The following is a 14,828-nucleotide window of genomic DNA, read 5'->3' as shown; positions in this document are numbered from 1 at the left end:
TATTGATAAATTTCCACAACAAATGGCGACGAGGATGCGATTGTAACACCGATGATCGTCGTGAGGGGAACAGTTGACTGATCATCCCGAGAGAACACTCTACGGCTCAAAATCCTCAAACTTAAGGAGAGAGAATTGTTCAACTCCTCACGGTGACTTAGGTGGACGCAATCCCAAGATTAAAGAACTCACAGACAGTGAGAGAAAATTATTTACGTAGTAAATAAGAAAATTATTTGCGATATTGAAGTTTTGCCTAAAAGAGTCACGTTTTGGGATAAGCCTGATAGTAAATTCCCAAAACACCAGACATATGCAGTTGTCTGGGAAAGACCTATATTGACGAATATAGGCAAGTTTGAAAGACCTGCATCGACGGATGTTGGCGGGGCGTGGGTGACCGCGCGAGGGAAATTTAATACGTAGAGGAGAGCGTGGGTGACTGCGCGAGGAAAATTGATAGGTAAATATAAAGTAATAAAATAATACGCAGATAAGAATTAATAAAATTGGTTAATAAAAATAGGGAAATTGAACAAACAAAATTGTTTAGTAAAAATGGGTAATGAAGATTCAAAAAGGAAAGATGAAGAACAGATTTCTCGAAAGGTTCATACAAAGTGCAATATGGGTTAATGGGGTTTAAGTGGGTCACATTTGACTAAAACTAAAGCAAAATTGGTCGACTCACGTTGTCAAGAAGAAAGACAAGACGCATAGAGAAAAGCATTATGCAATCTTAAAAATGACTGCTCTGACATTGTTTCTTCTTCTCCCTATTATGGCGTTTTTTGTTTTGTTTTGTTTTTGTTTTGTGAGAATAAGAGAGGAGGACAGGACGCATCCGGCTCATCTTCCACCTCCTCGCAATTAATAATAATAATAATAATACGTTTTATTTATATAGCGCCTTTCCAGGGCTCAAGGACGCTTTACAATAATCAAACAACAATATAGGCAATTGACATTAAGACAGCATACAAGACAACAGTATGTAGATGTGAGTGAAGTACAATAAATGTGAATTAGGTACGGGGGGTGAGGAGCAAAATACAAAACAGCAAAATACAAACAGATAGCTTGAACAGATAGTGTAATAAACAAAAACAAAAAAAACAATCAAGAATTATGGCATTCAGTAAAAAGGTATGTTTTGAGCATGGATTTGAAATCAGAGATAGAGTTAACAGAACAGAGTGATCGGGGGAGAGAGTTCCACATTTTGGGTGCAACAACACTGAATGATCTGCCCCCCATAGAAGCGAGGCGATGCCGAGGGACAACGAGAAGGCTAGAGTCAGAGGATCGTAAGGTGCGAGTCGGGGTGTAGGGGAGGAGCAGGTTACAGAGATATGGGGGAGCCAGGCCGTGAAGAGATTTAAAAGTGAGAAGGAGAATTTTGAATTTGATACGGTAAGCCACAGGAAGCCAGTGAAGATCATGCAGAATTGGGGAGATATGTGCAGAACGCTTGGTGTGGGTGAGTAGTCTAGCAGCAGAGTTTTGAATGTATTGTAATTTGGAAATGGAGATAGCAGATAGGCCAATAAAAAGTGCATTACAGTAATCGAGACGTGATGTGACAAATGCATGGATGACAGTTTCAGCGTCTGAGATACTGATGAAGGGACGGAGCTGGGCGATGCGACGTAGATGAAAGAATGCCGATTTAGTGATAGAATTAATGTGAGAGTGGAAAGATAGAGAGGAGTCAAAGATTACACCAAGATTTTTAACAGTACTGGATGGTTTGATATGAGAGCCAGCGATCTCACAGGTGAAGTTGGTAGGAATTCTAACCAGATTCCAGCAGCCGCAGAAGGACGGGGTCACGCAGTTCCTAACACACCACACAAACAACCACTACCGCTCTGCAGCCCTCCAGAAAATGAAAGTAAAGTTCTTGGAGTTCCAAAAAAAGTTCCAAAAACTTTGTTCTTGGATGGATTGGACAGTGACATTTCAAAAGCAATTTAAAAGAGCTGTGTCGGATGGCAATGGCCTCCACAGCAGAAATCCGACGACACGCAAAACATCATGAAGACATCATGAAAGCGCAGCGAAAAACCAAAGCAGCCAAGCAAGACAAAGACCTCATGTTGGCCCTGGTGACAATGCAAGGTGTGTATATGGGCAACAACAACTCCAACCATCACCAACAGAACCAGAGAGGCAATGGCAATGGGAGAGGCAGAGGACGTGGTCGTGGTCGTGGAAAAGGACGAAACTGTCAACCATTTCAACAACAATGGCAAGAGCCCTATGATCCAGACAAATGTTTTAATTGTGGATGAAAAAGACATTGGCGTGATGAATGCCCATACGGCGAAGGCAGGAGTCAGACGGATTGAAAGGAGGAGGAGGGGGTGAGCGACGGAGTTCTGTCTTTCCAACTGATGAGTATAATTTACCTTTATTTTCTGATTCTGCTCTATGCAATGAAGACTTGCTTGCTAGGGTTTTCTATAAGGCTCATATTTCTTTACCCTTGATAGAAATGACTGATAATGACGTATCTTTACTATTTCTGCTTGACACGGGAGCTTCCAATTTTGTAATTAAAGCCACAGAGTTTGAAAAAAAAAACAGTTCCACTATCTGGGAAGACGACTTCTTCCGGAAGTGCAACTGGTCATAAAACCATATTCAAAAACACTTGAGTGTTAAATTGAAGGGGAAAAATAAAATAAAAATGTAACATTTTTTTAAAATTACTAAGTCATGTCCAGTGAATTTAATGCGAAGGGATTTACTTTGTAAATTGGGTGTTTCTGTTCATTGTAGTGATCAGGGCTTATCAGCTGACATGAGAGTGCTGTATGAAACTGAAGGCACAGAAGAAAACTCCTCTGTTTTTATATGAATGGCACATTTCTGACACATGTCTGACCACAAAGGCTCAGGACAGTGTTGCCATCTTCTGAATTTATGAGAGACTCGGATTTACATTGCACTTCTCATGTAAGCACTGATCATGATGGTGAATATGCGCAGCGATGATTTAATGTTGACATAGAAATTGTGACGACTGACTATGTGTATTGGACTGACCAATGGTGTGTTTTGAATGTGAAATTGACAGACAAACAGACAGTGTTTTGTGACATGGAAAATGCACAGCCTCATATCACTGGCCAAACCAGTGAAGGTTGAATGGCGTGACGCGGGTCCCTTCATGGCCAGGTGCCATGAACTGACCGACTGGGTCATAATAGATAAAAAAAGAATGATCTGCCAAAGTGAAGGTACCAAACAGCCATGTCATGAAACACAGAAGTTTGAGAGCAGTCAGAGTGTTGAATGAGGAAGTGAAACTAAACAGACTGAGTTTAACACAACTCCCTGTCATAACAGACGGGTTGGAGAGAGTTTCCAAAATGTTTAAGGGCTACTGATAAAAAAAAAGATGTAGGTCTGATTGCAGATTGTGAGCCGATTCAAGTAAAGCCTAAATCTGACTATAGGCAAAAGAAAATGCAGTATCCATTGAAAAAGAAAACAAATCAGCAGATTTAGGAGCGAAGGCTGCAGCTCGACTTCCTGTTCAGATAACCATAGCAATACGGCTAAATGAGGAACTAGGTGACGTAGAAGCGATGCAACAACAACACGCTTCTGCCTATGATAAAGAGAAAAGGAGGAAGGCAGGTCGGGAATATGAAAATGGACAATGGGGCCCCAACCAATAATAAACCATGTTTACCTTCTCATTTCTTTCAGGTATATGCTAAACTGATGCATGGATTGGATCACGCATCGAAAATGGGGATGCTTACTATTATGCAAAATAACTGATTTACCAAAGTTTTTTTTTCCAAAGGGGCAGCAGATTTTTGCAGCAGATGTTTGATTTGTGGGACTAACAATGTGGGGAGGGGTCAGGCAATGATACAGGTGGGGCACCCCAGGCCGCAGAGACCATTCTCACATGTAATGATAGATTATATTGAATTATCACAATCTGACAAAAAGAAATACTGCATAGTGGCAGTCGACATGTTTTCAAAATGGGTAGAAGCCATGCGAACAGCAAAGGCAGATTCAAAAGGGGTGGCAAAACTATTCCTAGAAGAAATTGTCCCACCATGGGAATTTCAAATCCTGGAAAATTATTAAGTGACAATGGTTCACATTTTGTAAACAGTGCAATTTCAGCAGTTGAAGCATTCCTATTGCCATCCGGAATCGGGAGGAGCTAACATGAGAGTGAGAAAGATGGACTGGGAGGCACAAAATCGTCGAACATTGCCTGACACAAGTCAGTGTGAACATGACATGTTGCAATATTGTGTTGAGCTGGATAAGGTGTTCTGTGATATCTCAAAACAGGTCCAGGCAGCAGTTCCAGAGCCAGCTGAGACGGCCCTCCATTGCATCCGGCCAGGAGATTTCGTGTTGATAAAGGATCTGAGACGAAAGGATTGGAAGGCGAAAAGGTTACAGGGACCGTTCCAGGTTTTGCTGACAACTCACAATGCGGTAAAAGATCCATGGGACACACTGTCGAGAAGCACCAGCTCATGCAGTAGCTGCAACGGAAGAAGAATCCCGTTCAAAGCTAACGAGTGCCAAACAGAGATCAGACTAACCAGAGCGACGTGTCATCCCGTGACGACGATGGCCTTCGAGAGACAACAGCTGGAACAGTATGGGTCTGCGGTCAAACCGCTTTCCACACCCTCCCTAAAATAGTGCTATTATCCAGGACTTTTAGGAAACGGAGGTTTATTTGAAAATATGCAAAATGTTAGGAACCTCTTGTTGTTTTAATTTGACTGACGTCTATCAAAAAGTATCAGACATAATAGAACACATGAAAATGGCTGTAGCCACTCCAGATGAAATGTCATCTTCACTAGATAATTGGTTCTTGGGCCTGCAGGGGTGGACGAAATGGTTAATAAGTACCATTATGCCAAGCGGATGTTTGATTTTAATTTTTCTTTTGATGATTCCATGTTTAATGAATTGTATTTCTAGAATCCTGCAACAATGGTGAGAATGAGTCCAGGGGAATACACAACAGTGATAAGTAGGGTACCAGAGGATGAAGTTAATGTTTCAGTGGCTGATGATGATGTGGAATATGAGAACGAGAGCGAACATGAGTTTGACTAGAAAATTGAGTAACCATGGGAAAATTTACCTGTTGTAAATTACTATGAGTATGGAAAAGTAAATGTCAAATTGTGTGTATGTTCTTTGAATGAACATGGGGTGGATTGTTATGGAAATTTTACATTTAGATGTCTTTCTTTTGCTTTTGTATGGGTACAACTTTTATTAACGTTGAAGATTAATTTTTACTCATGAGCATTTAAAGGAATATAATCATATAAGCAAAAAGCACATTATTAAAGATATAAAACCAAGCTTTTAGAAATGTTAAAAGTTAGGACAAACTTTCAGGAACGAAATGTTCTCGGAGTCATGTGAAGGCTGACAATATGTGTGTGCGCTAGGGCTGTAACGATTTACGATATTAAACCGAAATCGCGACACTCAGATCCACGAACCTGTGTCGCGGTGCGAGAAGGCAGATCTCGATCGACACACCCCTTCCCAGACTTATCTTTCTCGTCCAGAATAGATCCTAGGGCTGTGACGGGGTCTTTTACATATTAGGTATGGGAATTTCAAGCAAAAATAATATTCGAAGATCGCTGGGTATCATTTGATTATTATTCAAAAATCGCACCTCTCCCCCACACGCGCGCGCGAGCACACACACACACACATACAAGCAAACACCAGAGCAAGTGAGCAAAGCGCGCGGTGTGTGTGTGTGGCACCGGCGCGCGCGTGAACTGGAGCTCACCTCATAAACGAATCGAAACTTATATAGAAAGCTTGAAATACTTTTACTTGATTTAACGTTAATTCAAAAATGTATTCCTGCGCTTGAGATGCGGGTCATGCGGAATAGGCAATATAATATTTGTGGTTTACAGCACAGACAGTAAGCCTCGGTTACCTCAGAAGAATTGTTAACATGCTCGAATCATCTCCACAATGGAGTAGTTCTCTTTGTTTTTCAAAAGTATTTTGTTACAAGAAAACAGAGTTATAGCTTTAGCTATTTATTTATTTATTTGGCTTTTAAAATCCTCCCTCCTCGCAAGAATCGCGGTTTGTATCGAATCGTAGGTCAGAAATCGGGATACGAACCGAATCGTGGGTTTGCTGTATCGTTACAGCCCTAGTGTGCGCAGTTTCGATCAGCACACGAGATCTGTAGCAGGAAACTTTTGCTGACATGACAAGTTGTTCTGTCTGATAGAAATAATGTTGGACATGAGATCATGAGCACATGAGACCATGAGCTAAGAAGTCTGGGTTTAAGGTAACAAAGGTTTTTTTTACACAGGATGTGTTAGGGTATATAACATTGGCGAAAGGGACTAGCCTTCGCCTTCTCATGTCAGATGCTCTCTGCGTGAGAATGCCATGGGCCTTCTCATATCAGACGCTGTCTGTGTGGGAACGTCTTATTTCATGCATGAAATAAAATACTTTGTTTAAACTTTTGAGAATCGACTTTGTCTCCTTCATCCAGGGTTTTAATATTGATAAATTTCCACAACAACACCTAGAACTAAATGTACTCCTAGAACTAAATGGTTGAATAATAAGTGGTATGACTGACTAATGTCTGTCTAGTTTGAACTTGTCGCTTGCTAGCAACTGCTTTCTCTGCGGAAGCTTTGCATTTAAAGAGCTAATCAAATATTTCAACTCAGATCAATATTTAATGTCTAATCATTTATTTATGTGGCAAGAAGCTGTGTAATAAGCGGGATAATGTACATCCAGACGGTTGTTGTTGCAGAATAATGGTGCCATATCATTATAAAGGAATTCATTGTTTTCTAGATGCTGCATTAGAGAAAGAACAGCAGCAGTGTGTTTGCCATCAAAGCTGAGAGGACGGCAACATTAGTAGCACCTCAAGAGATCAAAACAATGTGACATATCCAGCTGGTCACTTCTATGCATTCGTTATGCTGCATTAGTGGAGAACAGCAGTATGTTTGCCATCGAGGCTCATAGGATGCTAAAATTAGTACTTCAAGTGGTTAAAACAATGTAAAAAAAAAAAAAATGCAAATACGAACCAAATTTTAATGTCACAATTCTTAGCATCTATTTGCATCAGTTTATATCCAGCTGGTTGCTTTTATGCATTAATTAGCCAGCAAAGTTCCACATGTAAAGCTATTGGTGTGAGAAAGCAAACTGGTATGTTCATGCAGCTGACAGAAACATTAAAACAAATCAGAAATGCATCCGATTTCAGTTAATTTTTAACATCACTGCAATACACATTTTGTTAATTTGATTTGATAATCATCAAGTGTTCTAAAATAGAAGCAAATAAAGTGCAAAACTATACATATAATATATGTAATCTCATGCTCAGCCTCTGACCTTTGCATAGATATTTAACGATGGCCATCTTTAAGCGTGACTCTTTGGATGTAAACGGTAAGACTTTAAAATAAGATTCCATTTGTAACATTAACTAAGATTAATACATGCTGTGAAGTATAGTTCATTGTTAGTTTGTTAATTTCAACATGAAGTTTTAATTTAGATTTTTTCTGTTAACCTTAACACACTATGAACTAACATGAATGATCAAGGTAAAATTGTATTGCTCCAATATTAATACATGCTGTAAAAATGTCTATTGCATAATGCATATGGTTCATGTAAGCTAGCTAATACATCCTTGTTAAGAAATGGGACTTGCAAAGTGTTACCTTTACCTTTAAGAAATGGGACTTGCAAAGTGTTACCTTTACCTTTATGTCATTTACATACATTTTTCTAGGTTATAGTTAAAGAAACACACATTTGACTTGTAATTCGTAATGTTTAAATTATTTTCAGATGGCAAAGGCTTTGAAGAAAGTATGGAAGAATTTTACTGAAGTACCGCCAGGGAACGCGCAGTGTAATATCTGTGACAAAATAATCAGCATGGGCGCATCAACATCTACAAGTAAAAATACTTTGAACGTTTGGCCACATCTGAAGCACATCTATCCAGAAGTCCATGAAGAAGCTAAGAAAAGGGATATGAAAGATCCTTCTGAGCCATCTTTTTGAAAGCAAGACATGGTAGAAGGATATAGATCCAAGGTCTATCCAAATGGATGCAGCTATTACTGAAATGATTGTCACCCAACCATTTCAAGTGATCTCAGACCTTGCATTTAAGTCAAGTTACATTTATTCATACAGCGCTTTTACAATATAGATTGTTTAAAAGCAACTTTACAGAGATACAGAAAAATAATGCAACAAAGTTTGTTTCTAGAAAAAAATAGCATCACAGTCCAGCTTAAGTTAGTTCAGTGATGGTTAATTTTTGTTTCTAAAAAAAAGTTATTAATTTAGTTCATTTATATATGTATATATAGCCGATAGCTGATGAACCTAACTGGGCATTTCATGTATGAGGACTGGTCCAGAAAGCAAGTGGTGCTAAATGTCAAGCCCATGACTGAATCGCACAAAGACAGTTATATTCAAGAAACCTTCCTGAACATGTTAGGAGATTGAGATATTGCAACAGAACGTAACGCACACGTTCAGCGCCGTCTCTGTTCATACATTCTTTGGTGAACATGGCCATATCAGCTACTTATCTGCCACACAGTGGGACATTGTCTGTAATCTTATTGACACACTGGTTCCAATCGCAGAAGTCAGAATGGAGATGAGCAACTGCTCATCTGAAGAGCTTGAAGAGCTCAGAGAAAAAGACCCGAGGCCTCTACCATAAGGACTTCAGCAGGATGAGGGTTTGGATCCAGAGACAAAGCAGCAGAGAATCCATCAGCCCACTTTAGTGGACACCCTGTATGCCACAGCTGTGTCTCGAAGGATGTACAGCTTTGAGAGTGAGCTTTAGTTTGTCAGAGCCGGTCATTGAAAGAAGTGACATGCCTCTGCAGTGGTGACAGAAAAAATAAACAAGATTTAAGACACTTGCACATCTGACCAATAAATTCCTGTGCCCCCCACCATCCACTGTGCTAGTGAAAGGGTGTTCAGTGAAATGGGCATGCTTTATGACGCCAGGAGGAGCCGACTGACTGGACACCATGTGCACCAACTCAGCTTTCTCCACTATGATTTCAGGTTGCTTGACTTTGAATATCAAATTTGACTAGAAATAGAAATGGATCATGTTATAGCTCGAATCTATTGCAGTTCTATAACAGGACTAGTTTCACAAGACTTGAAGTGTCTTTTTATGCATTTTGGATGTAACTTTTTATTTGTTATTTAGTGTTACTTTTAGTTTCAGTTTGAATGCATGTCTTTTATTGACTTCAATATTTATTAATTTAATATATCCATATTTATATATTTATTTAATATAGCACAATTTCATGGTCCAATACAGTTTTTTTGGACTTAAAAATAAAATAAAGATCAGCAGTTTTACTTGGATTGTTATGTTTTTTATCCAGTATCCATTTAGAAAACTATTGGTTGATTAATCGGTTATCGGCGAGTGCGGTCCAACCAAGTTGTAAAATCCACTATTGGTCGACCTCTACTTCCAGTACTAGCATATACTAAATATGATTTTCCTTCATGCCACAGTCTGTAATTATTGGATGGTTTGCCTTCAAAGACTCGTAAAAAGCTTGTAAAAAGGATTTTGAATCAGTAAACACTATTAAGTTCTGTTCTATTTTTCGATATGTTCCAAAGCAAGTAATAAAGCACAAGCTTCTGCTGTATAAATTGAACTTTGGACTTATTATACGAGTGCCGTACTGTTGGCCAATAACTCCTGCTGCAGATACGTGATTGTCAATCTTTGAACCATCAGTATAGATAGGATTATGATGTGGAAAAAGGCTTCTTATGTCAAAGACATGCTGATGATAAATATGTAGATAAGTTTCAGACTTCTTATTACAGGACAATTCCAAATTGATGCATAACTTTTTCAAAATCCATGGAGGAACTGGACAGAAGCAAATCGGGCTTAGATTGTCAAGATTTATATCCACGTTTTCAAGGTTATATTCGTATTCCAAAGGGTTTGATATAACTAGGTAGATGTAAACATTGTGGGTAGAATATTGACTTGTCCGCTGGCTTGATTAGGCTATGTTGATTTGTCTTTATCTTGATTGCATATTGAAGGAATAATTTTATGGTTCATTTGCTTTTGTATAGACTTTGGACTGGAGAGGTCCTGAAAGCTCCTAAGGCAAGTCTCAGTCCTTGATGGTGAACAGTGTCACCATCATTCGCAAATAAGATTTTCTAGCAGAGCTAACAAAAAAAATGTGTCAAAATATCCTTGTAAACGCAGTCTTATGACATAAAGTGGATCTATTGTGCTAAATACATTTTGATAAGGTGCTTGAACACCGATGTGTGCCTAGTGTGTGTAAACAAGCAGGCTATTATTATAAAAATCCAATCCAATTAGCATAGATCCCGCTCTGTGACAGCAGTCACCATTTCGGTTTACTCGCTGTAGCAGCTGGGGATATACAATGTCTGTGTCAAAAAACATTACGCTCTGTTGTTGGATGTACCAACGAACATACGAGTCTCCATAGACTCCCGGCATCTAAGTCACTGAGGACACCGCGTGAAGTTGTTACTCGAGAATGGATCAGTTCCAATCTTGATGTTGATGATAATACAAGGGAGAGAGAGAGTTTATGGATAAGATTTTAATGCACACTTCTTGTAATGTGTTTATTCAGCTCTTACAATGATTCTCTGGAATAAAACTAACGCTTCACCTTTTGTGTGATGGACAATAAACTTCATAAAATTCATCAGTAAAGTTTTGGCCATCATTCGGACGAGGTCCGCTAAAACAGGCTTGTACTAATAGTGGATAAAAGCAAGATGACAACATAAGTTCAAACCGTAATTAAACTATACCTGTTCTATCTCCGCACAGCATATATTCTCTGGCTCTGTCTGTAGGCATTATTGTCCGACTCCGGTTCGAACTGAACGCCGCTGACTGAGAGTTTCAGATATTTTCATCCTGACACTGGAGCAGAGCTCTTGAATTTAAAGGGATTTAAAGGGATACACACAGAAACGGCGCATTTTTGTTTACCCCTCAAAAGTGGCAATTTTAACATGCACTAAAAAGTGATCAAGTAGTGTGATTACACCAAAAAATTATCCTAAAACAAAAAATCCTAAAATAAATCCTAAAGTCGACATGAAATAAAAATTGACCCTATTCACTTTGTTAGCGCATATTACTAGACTTGTGGTGAACAATTAATCCGTGTAAGTTAATACACAGAAAATAAAAATAGTTTGCCGTTGTAATCTTTAATCAAAATCTGAAAAGTAACTTCCGGTCTGGAATGGCGTTTCTTTTCTGATGACGTCAGTTTGACGGCTTGGGTTGAAAACGCTTCACCACTCCCTCAAACCGTTAGTCTGCTATGAGCAGAGATGGAGAGGAGGAGCGCTAAAGTAAAACCCTGCCCTCTGTTCAATATTCACTTTCACTTGGAAATACGTCACAACACTGGAGAAAAGTCGTTTGAAACTTCTGGTTCACGGGGACTTTAAAATTCAAATGATACCTAACCCTAATTGTATTACTAATCAAGCTGAATTGAATTGAGAGAGAGAGAGAGAGAGAGTTGAGTGAGTGAGTGAGTGAGTGAGTGAGTGAGTGAGTGAGTGAGTGAGTGAGTGAGTGAGTGAGTGAGTGAGTGAGTGAGTGAGTGAGTGAGTGAATTAATATTTAACAATAATATTATTGATCTGACTGTACTGACCCTATATGAAAACTGAACTGGTCATTCAGTTGTGTGACATTTGTGACAATGACATTTTTTAACTGCTTTATATATTAAATTAATTATTGATTATCTTTACAATGGAACAGAATGAACACTGAACTGACTTCAGTTGAACAACAGTCAAAAAGCATAATTTTATTGTTATAACTGTAAAGCTGCTTTGAAACAATTAGTATTGTATAAAGCGCTATAAAAAGAAAGGTGACTTGACTTGTGTGTGTGCGTGTAAGTGAGAAAGAGCTTGCGTGTGTGGTTTGTGGAAATTTTGTATTGACCAAACTGACAGATAAAAAAGTAACACTTTACAATAAGATTCATTAGTTAACATTAGTTTATACGTTAGTATACATTAGTATACATTATACATTACATGAACTAAGAATGAACAATACTTCTACAGCATTTATTAATCTTAGTTAATATTAATTTCAACATTTACTAATACATGTACTTCATTAAAATCAAAGGATGTGTTAACAGTTTGCACTGTGAGTGTGAACTAACATGAACAAACAATTAACAGCTTTATTTGTATTAATATTAACATTATTGTAACTAAGTAGCCTACTAAGTAACTAAGTAACATTATTGTATTAATAAATACTGTAACAAATGTAGGCATATTGCTCATTGTTATACATTAACTAATATTAACTAATAAACCTTAATGTAAAGTGTAAAAACACATAGGCTAAACCTAGGCTACTTAGGAAAATTCATGAAATATCAGTATAAAAACATAATGATACATATGTGTTCAGTGTCTGCGGACCCCAAACAGAACATAAGGGTTTACTCACTACATTTCAAAAAGCAGCTCGTTTGATTTAAATAGGGTAATACACTAGGAGCAAGTATATTACTTTCTTAAATATTGCACATCACATCACAACACCCAAACAGTTGATCAACAAAGCAATTTGAGGTATCTTTAAACATGCTCTTGTTTACACCTGTACATGATTGAATTAGTATAATAATGGTAAATCAACATTCACACTTACCTCTAGCTTTGTGTTCTCATAAGGATCAGCATACTGAGCCAACTAATGATTTCCCGGTGTCGATGTGACAGTTAGCCTGATACATTTGTGTTAGTACAGCGTGAGAATTTTCGGACGCACTGACGCTGAATTCAAAAACGAACTCGGTCGATTGTATCATGATCTCCGGAGATGTTTTAACATACAAGCCATTGTATACAGATCTAGAGGCCAAAAGCGTGTCGACGCCAATGTTCAGTAAGCAAAACAATCGAAGTTGCTAAAGGAAGTCATACCTCATCGTGAGTAGGCTGCATTTGATGTTGTCCCTTCCTGGGGGCGTCCATTCGCGTTATCTAATTAATAATGTGCAAAGTTCCGGTGTGTTTACACTGTAACGGAAGAAACCCGCTCAGTTCCGCTGAACGCTACAATGCCGCAGTGCCTCGCTTTGGTCAAGCTAGCAAATACACGGTCAAGCCGGCTGCACAATTTTTTATTATTATGCGCGGCTGATCGTGCATTTACGGTAGGCTATGGGTGCTGGAAAAGGGCACAATTTATTTTAAGACTCTATTTTCTGCTATTTTACATCTTATTAGGACACAAATAATACGATTTCATGATTTTTTTTATTTAATTTAATGTTTGTTGGCCTTTATATGATTTACATAATTTATTCATGTTCATATTATTGTTAATTATCTTACATAATTTTTTTACAGTTAATTTTAATATATATATATATCAATTATTATGATTTACCTATTATTGTTAATTAAATTTAATATTAATGTTAATTATCATACATAACTTTTTATTTGCTTTTTTATTGTTGATTATAACGTTAATAAAGTATAGATTCATTATTATACATACTTTATTTATGTTTATTTATTTACTTTTTCATGTTAATGTAAATGACAAATATGACACAATTAACAGGCTTTTGGTGGCTTTTAATCTGTCAATTATTGAATTGCATATATGAGCTATATAACCCTCATCTATGAAATATACCAGATGTACAAAATATGATACTCAAAACACACGCACACGCGCACGCGCACACGCACACGCACACGCACACACACACACACACACACACACACACACACACACACACACACACACACACACACACACACAAACACACACACACGATTATTACTGTATTTATTTTCAAGTCATTTTATAGTTTGGGAGAAAATTCAAACTCACCTTAAACATCTAAGTGTATTCAAGTACTTACACCATTTTCAAACACTCATAAAAAGTGTTCCTTCATATTTGCTCATTCTTTCATTTGATTTCTGTTCAGAATGACCCTGAGTATTACTGTATTCATTTACATGTCATTTTACTGTATAGTTTTGGACAAAAGTGTATAGTAAAGGCAAACTGACCCCAAAAATCAAAGTGCATTCAAGCACTTACACACTCAAAAAAATGCTGGGTTGTTTTAACCCAAAGTTGGGTCAAATATGGACGAACCCAACCGTTGGGTTAACATTTCTAATTAAAAATATCTAACCCAACGGCTGGGATTGTCCATATTTTACCCAAATTTGGGTTGAAACAACCCAGCATTTTTGTCCTATTTTCAAACACTCATTCAAATCTTTCCTCTATAGGTTTGCTCATTATTTCAATTGATATTTGCTCAGTTATCTTTTACTTTTACTGTATTCATTTACATGTCATTTTACTGTATTTTGGAGAAAAATAAAGGCAAAATCACCCCAAAAAGAGAACGTTCAATTCGTATAGCGTAACTATAGAATATTGAAGCCTTTTATTTTAAAACGTAGTGCACCTGCACAGCCAGCACAATGCAGAGCTGACTAGCGCGCTGATTGGGTGGGCTGTGGGAACTGCACGAATCACGGCAGAATGGGCGTGGCTGCTGACTATATAAGCGGCCCATTTCGTCATAGGAATTAAATTTAATCTTCGCTGACTCTCCTTTGCCTTTGCCTTGCCATCGACTAGCCCCAGCAGTGGAACGAGCGACTCTGCCTTG

At 38.0% G+C, this 14,828-nt stretch overlaps 1 protein-coding gene across 2 annotated transcripts in view; it reads right to left on the bottom strand.

Annotated features, from left to right (window-relative positions):
• The window catches only part of st3gal5 (ST3 beta-galactoside alpha-2,3-sialyltransferase 5), a 53,952-nt gene extending 40,636 nt beyond the window's left edge, over nt 1–13,316 (bottom strand). The window contains exon 1 of one of the 2 annotated variants that reach the window (XM_079630737.1): nt 13,102–13,316. The gene's annotated coding sequence lies outside the window, so the exon portion shown is untranslated. Of the gene's footprint in view, nt 1–12,826 lie in introns of both variants that reach the window. The other variant, XM_079630738.1, reaches the window with a different exon arrangement.
• Between the last annotated feature and the right edge of the window lie 1,512 nt (nt 13,317–14,828).

Source organism: Phoxinus phoxinus (assembly GCF_949152265.1).
Source record: "Phoxinus phoxinus genome assembly, chromosome: 12".
Classification (NCBI taxonomy): domain Eukaryota; kingdom Metazoa; phylum Chordata; class Actinopteri; order Cypriniformes; family Leuciscidae; genus Phoxinus; species Phoxinus phoxinus.
Note: the sequence above shows the minus strand (reverse complement) of the source record. Positions and strands in the feature narration are given on the sequence as shown.